Raw genomic sequence first — 6279 nt, 5'->3', positions numbered from 1 at the left:
ATGTGCAGTCTGAAAAATTTACTAAATTACTGTTTACAGAATTTCACATTCTATTATTGTACTGCTGGGTGTGGTAAAACACCTGACAAGACTTAGATAGTGTTGCATAAATCACAGCTCAGAGTTTTCATTAGTTTTCGGGTTAGATACTGTTTTGGAGCAGCAGGGGAAATAATATTTTAGTCAAGTGTAATAAAAATGTAGATGTCACATGTTAATTCTAAAAGATTAGAACCATTTTGGTTTAAATTAATTCACAAAAGACTTCAGACTTGGCGTAGAATTGAGGCCTGGGATTCGAGTCTTATTAACAGTCTTTATTTTATATTATCTGGAGCAAACTGGTGTTAGACATGATAGCTCTGTTCTGACGATGACGTTTGTTGTGAAATGGCGCAATATGAAAAATAAACTGTATTGAACTGAGTTGAAATAATAATAATTTCATATAATAATAATAATAATTTAATAATAATAAAACACTAAATGTCTCTTAAACTGAAGACTATATTAAACATCTTTGTATGCTTCACTATATTCAGTTCTATTGGCTTAGACCAATTGTTTCCAAATTTAAGATTGCGAAGTTGAAAGAAATAACAGGCAAATATTATTTTTTGTTTTATTTTTAATAGATATTAAACAATAATTTAATATTTTAGGTGTTTTTTAATCTTCTCACCCATAAACAAAAGCACTAGTTGTATTTAATCAAGTAAAGAAAAATGAAATTAAAATGTTCTTACTTGGACATTGTTATTCAGTTGAATCTTTGATATTTCCTGGCAACGAAATGTATTTATCTCCTGACATTCTTTTAGTGCAATCAGAACATCCACATAATCACTTTGCAAACACATATGTATATCTGCAATGTTTGAGGTGGAGTTCCTTTATGAAGCAACAATGCCTGGTTTGGACGTAAATGAGAGATGAGTCACCAGACAGAGCCAGAAAGAAAGATAAGAAACATATAGTATCAATATGAGTTACATTCAGGATTAGGGCTAACCTTGGAGGGAAAGGTTAATGGGTGCCAACACAATGCAAGTTCATAATACATACATAAATGTTATACATGTTATATCAATGGAATTTTGTTTCTTTGCAGTTTCAACTTCTACTTCTCACACATTGCTGTAATCAGTGTGTTGCTCAACAGCTGAACATGCAATGAAGAGAAAAGCTGGAATACTAAAGTGAGAGGTAAGGGGAGGAGGAGAGGAGGCGCTCCGTCTGGTAGAGGGCAAACTTCCACCTTGATAAGAAAGGTGAGAGGTAAACATTGACTTAATTCCTATCACTGCTTGTCCAAGTCCATCTTTCACTGCAGAAACTATGCAAACAGGAGGGATTCCCTGATAACTCTCTTTCACTTCAAGTAGTTTTTGCCTTAGTATCGTCTGATAACACGGAGCAGATTCCAAATGTCAAAGTTTCTCCTCTGTTTCAGAGGAGATGCTTCACTTTTTACCATTTTGATTTCTTGTCGCTAGAGGGTTTGAATGGTTTACCCCTTATTTATTGATATGACATATTTTTTTATCAGTTATTCAGTGTACTCTTAAGAAAGAATTATTAATCTCAATTACCCTTTGAGGGTTAAATGGCACATCCCTAAGCACTAAGATGTGCAAATACCAACTTTTTTCAGAGTTTAATACTTCTTTTGTGTTATGGTGCTGTATGTGGTTGCTCAGTCCACATCCTGTTTTTTACAAAATACTCAGCGTTCCAGAAATTTGTTCTGCAGTGAGAATGACTGTGATTCTTTGACTGTCCAAATATTCTAGTATGGACAATCGAGCCTCAGTCTGTGGTTACTTTTGATCATTCTCTCAGACTCAAAGAGCTGCTCCTGGTCACAAACTTTTATATCACAAAGCACAGTTTGAAGCAGTAAAACTGCAGAAGAAGGTCTGACCTCAAACAAAAGAAGTAAAGTAATACAAGATGACCCAGTCAGTCTGTTAATGGGTAACTGGATCAGTACATAGTTTAGCTTTCGGCATGAGCTTAATGCAACATTTTAAGTAAACACATGCATGAGCACATACAAATTATTTGTAGTAAAGCAAAATCCACTCATACAGGGACATTTTCTGAAAACATTTAAAGTTTCCTTTTTAAGGATGAACTATTCTGTAGCTTAACATTGTTATGTGTGTATGCAAAATTGTTTGTCACTTACCATTATATTAGTAAAGTTTTGTTGTGCTTTGCTCATGCTGAATTTTCTTGACACATCAGTCAATGTTTCTGGAGCTTTAGTTAATACTGTTGGTTTACTACAAGATGCCAAAATCTCAAAAACAAACTGCTTAAGAACAGGTGAGGTTAAAATAATAATGTTTTCTTATCAAATATCTTTGCTTAATTTTTAAAAAATTATTAAAAATAATCCAACTTCTTTATTCTTAAAAAGTATTTACCTCTGTGTTATTCTCAGAAAACATCCTATCATTTGCGTAATGCAGCAAATGTAACACAGCTATGCATTACGTAATGCATTGACATTGTGTAATGTCAATGGGTTTTATTGAATGTGACGGGATTTTTTTTTTTTATCCATTTCTTTTTCTCCTGGCTGTGTAGCTGAGTTTGATCGATATGTTTCTTTTGATTGGATATCATATTAATATGCTGGAGGGAATCAAATCAAAATCAAATCAAATTTTATTTGTATGGCACGTTTCAGCAGCAAGGCATTTCAAAGTGCTTTACATCATTACAAACACAGAAATACGATGCAAGATAGAAGCAACAATCAAAACACAGCATTAAGTCAAGTTCCATCAATAAATTTGTAATTGATTACATTTCAAATACAATTCTAAACAGGTGGGTTTTTAGTCGAAATTTAAAAGAAGTCATTGTTTCAGCTGTTTTACAGTTTTCTGGAAGTTTGTTCCAAATTTGTGGTGCATAGATGCTGAAAGCTGCTTCTCCTCGTTTGGTTCTGGTTCTGGGGATGCAGAGCAGACCAGAATCGGAAGACCTGAGAGGTCTGGAAGGTTGATACAACAACAGCAGATCTTTAATGTATTGTGGTGCTAAGCCGTTCAGTGATTTGTAAAATAACAACAGTATTTTAAAGTCTATTCTTTGAGCTACAGGGAGGGAACCAGCCAGACACAAAAAAATCTTCGAGAGAGTTAAATATTTCTGTAATGGCACAGAGGCCTTCCAGCCTAAAAGACAGGAGCTCATACAAATGGTATGAAAAATGTTTAATATGCTGTTTTTGTTTAATTTAAATAGAATTGTACTAGTTTATCAAAATAGCATAATGAGAACAAATTATTACATGTAAATGAAGCAAATCACAGACTGCTGAACCTAGGTTTCAGTGTGGCTTTCATTTTGGCCAGGGAACAGATGTTTACCCTTGAGTATGACTTAATTACACCGTTTTGGCTGATTACAAACATTTCTATGCAAGTGCAAATAATTTCTCTAAATGACCAAACTAAAATTACATTTCAATTTGACAGGTATTACTAGTGACAAGGTACATTTTTAATCAAATTCTAAATGTGTAAGTAAATTGCTGTAAATCATCTTTGACTTCACTCAATAACTTTTCAGTTGGGTATGTGAGAACTTCTGAACATATTTCATTATAGTTTGTCACAACAGATGTCACACAAAAAACCTGTAAAGTATCTGTAATTGTCATACTGTACCAGGAAGTGGAGATGTTTAGTTAAACTGAGAGTTGCCTATTTTACATAAATGTAATTATAGTTATCAGGAGTTAATCTTGAGTTTTACAAGTTAAATTAGTTTCAAAATCAATATTCTTTTTAAATACAAACCACAAAAAGAAAATCATTTCAAACAAAACAAAAAATACAGAAAAAGAGCATAGAAACAACTAAAACAAAGTGATTAGGAAATAAATGAACTAATAAAAATCAATGACCCTAATTTTACCAGAAAACAGACATTGTAGGTAAAAAAACAAAAAACTTTAATATTTCATCTGCAGATACAGTATATCAGACAGTAGATATTAATATGTTTTATAGATGACTATAACAGTGAAATGACAATTAGTTTACTTCATCAAATTATTTTAGAGTTTTTTGTATCATGACTGTGGTTTTGATAAAACTGTATCAACGCACAGTATAAGTACCTTTCCATCGTTTTCAGCTTTGGTAAGCATACAGTCTTTGTCTCCATCTGCTGGTCACTTAAAGGGAGAAAAGCACCAGAGAATAAATCTACCCCAGGAAGAGCATGAGATAGTTCTTGTTCATTAACCTACGCCTTTTGGGTGAAGCTTTGGGCATGTTGAATTAATATATATATATTTTTTTTTCAACCTTGATTTAAACTTGCATTATTTCTTCAAAACGGCCCTTTCATTGTTCACATTTTACAAGTTATGACTCAAACCAGTCTGAACATGTGTAAATTAAATCTATTGCTTCTTTACTTTATTAAGGTGAAGATTAGATCAGTTTAACTACGCAGCAATTTGTGCTTTGTTAAAATCTATGGAAAATCTATAGAAAAGCAAAAAAAAAAAAAGAAGAAAAAACAATTTAAAAGGAACATATATAAATATAAAAAATCACAACACGGCATTATTAGTAATAGCATTAGCATGGCAGTATTTAGTAATATTACCACTAAATCAGTCTTTTCAAATGACTAGATTACTGCTTTCCAAAATCTCCAATAAATAGATTGCATTTAAAACAAAATAGTAGCTCATATTAATGGTAAATGTACAGGGAAATGTGACTACATTCCAGTTCTTTGATCTCTGTTGAATACATTGTATAAGCCTAAAAAGCATTAAACAGCATTAAACAGCCCTACTGCATAACAGCTTGGTATGCAGCTGTAAGCTAACTCTACTGAGTTTGTTTAACCAAGTCTAAAAGTTTTCTTGTTAAATTTTAAATCCAAGCCTTTCAAGTATGGGGTTTAGTTTGCAGACCTTGTTTTTTAATTGGGGCCTGCCATAGTAGAGCATAGGAGAGTTCCATGCAGTCCATGGAAGGCACCTATTACTCTACAACTCAAAATAACTGCTGCTTCCGTACACACCCACAATATACATATATAAAAACATGAGGCTGGATCTCGGCATGCGGGCCATTACATCTGTTGGCATTTCGAGTACCCATGGCGACGTAATTATCAAAAAATGAGCCAAATTCCAATCAAAACATATTCTGACACTGTTTTGTGTCAGTTTGACTCAAAAGAGAGAGAGAATTTTGTCTCCCCCTCTGTGTCTCACTCACACATGACAGTTTTCAGAGAGGATTAATTACCATAGCAACAGAACACTGAGGAGGGCAGACATTTAGAACTACAAAGATGGCGGAACACCTACAGAGGGCGGCAGAGCTTCCAGTTAGAACTACAGAGACGCCACCTTGGCGGAACACTTACTACAGAAAAGTATACATGTTTTAATACTTTTATTTTGAAAATCATTTAACCGGATTCTCTCGGTTTGGGCGCCAAAATTGAGCCCACAAGCAGCAAAATTAGTAAGAAACAGATCAGATGTCTTTAGAAGTCTTCTTTACGAAGGGGAAAAGGCCCAGAGAAGAGACAGGAGAATGGATTTATCCCAGTAGGTGATTCCCACATTCCAAGCCCGCTCTGCATGATATGGTGACCGGCTCGCTAATGGGGCAATGAAGCCTTTCAAACTGCTCCGCCACTAGAGACCAAGCACCCTGTGCATAAGCAACACTTTGGGTGTCATTGTCTCTCATCACTGCCAGATGGGACCGTCTTGTTGCAGAGAAACAAGCTCAGGGCTCCCATTAGTTGTTATCGTGAGTTAAATTTTTTACGAAAGTAAAAGTTTTTGTGGCGCGTCTGTATCTTATTTTCAAGGGATATGTAAACGTTACCATAGCGACCAGAGTCAGAGCGCGTTAGATCAGTGGCCAAGATGAGATGAGAGGAGTAGAGTTTGTGAATTTTAGGTCTGGTTCACACGGCACGATTTAAGGATTGTCGGCCAATTTTCGAAACTTCTGTGACTACACACGACATGAGCCGATAAAAGTACAACAGGTTTGACCGGTTCGTGTGTCCAGCCACACGGCAGTAGCAACACACCACACACTAACCGATTCCACTCACGAACATCCTGATTCCAGAAGAAAATCCAATAAAACCCCCAACGAGAATTTAGAATAATCAAACACGGATGACAATGTAGAAGCAGTAGTGATAGTTTGTGGACTCATTTCATCCATCCATCCATTTTCTGTACACCCTTGTCCCCAGTGGGGTCAG

The sequence above is a fragment of the Xiphophorus maculatus genome, chromosome 3, assembly GCF_002775205.1.
Source record: "Xiphophorus maculatus strain JP 163 A chromosome 3, X_maculatus-5.0-male, whole genome shotgun sequence".
Taxonomy (NCBI): domain Eukaryota; kingdom Metazoa; phylum Chordata; class Actinopteri; order Cyprinodontiformes; family Poeciliidae; genus Xiphophorus; species Xiphophorus maculatus.
The sequence above is the reverse complement of the archived record's forward strand: the minus strand, read 5'-3'. Positions refer to the sequence as shown.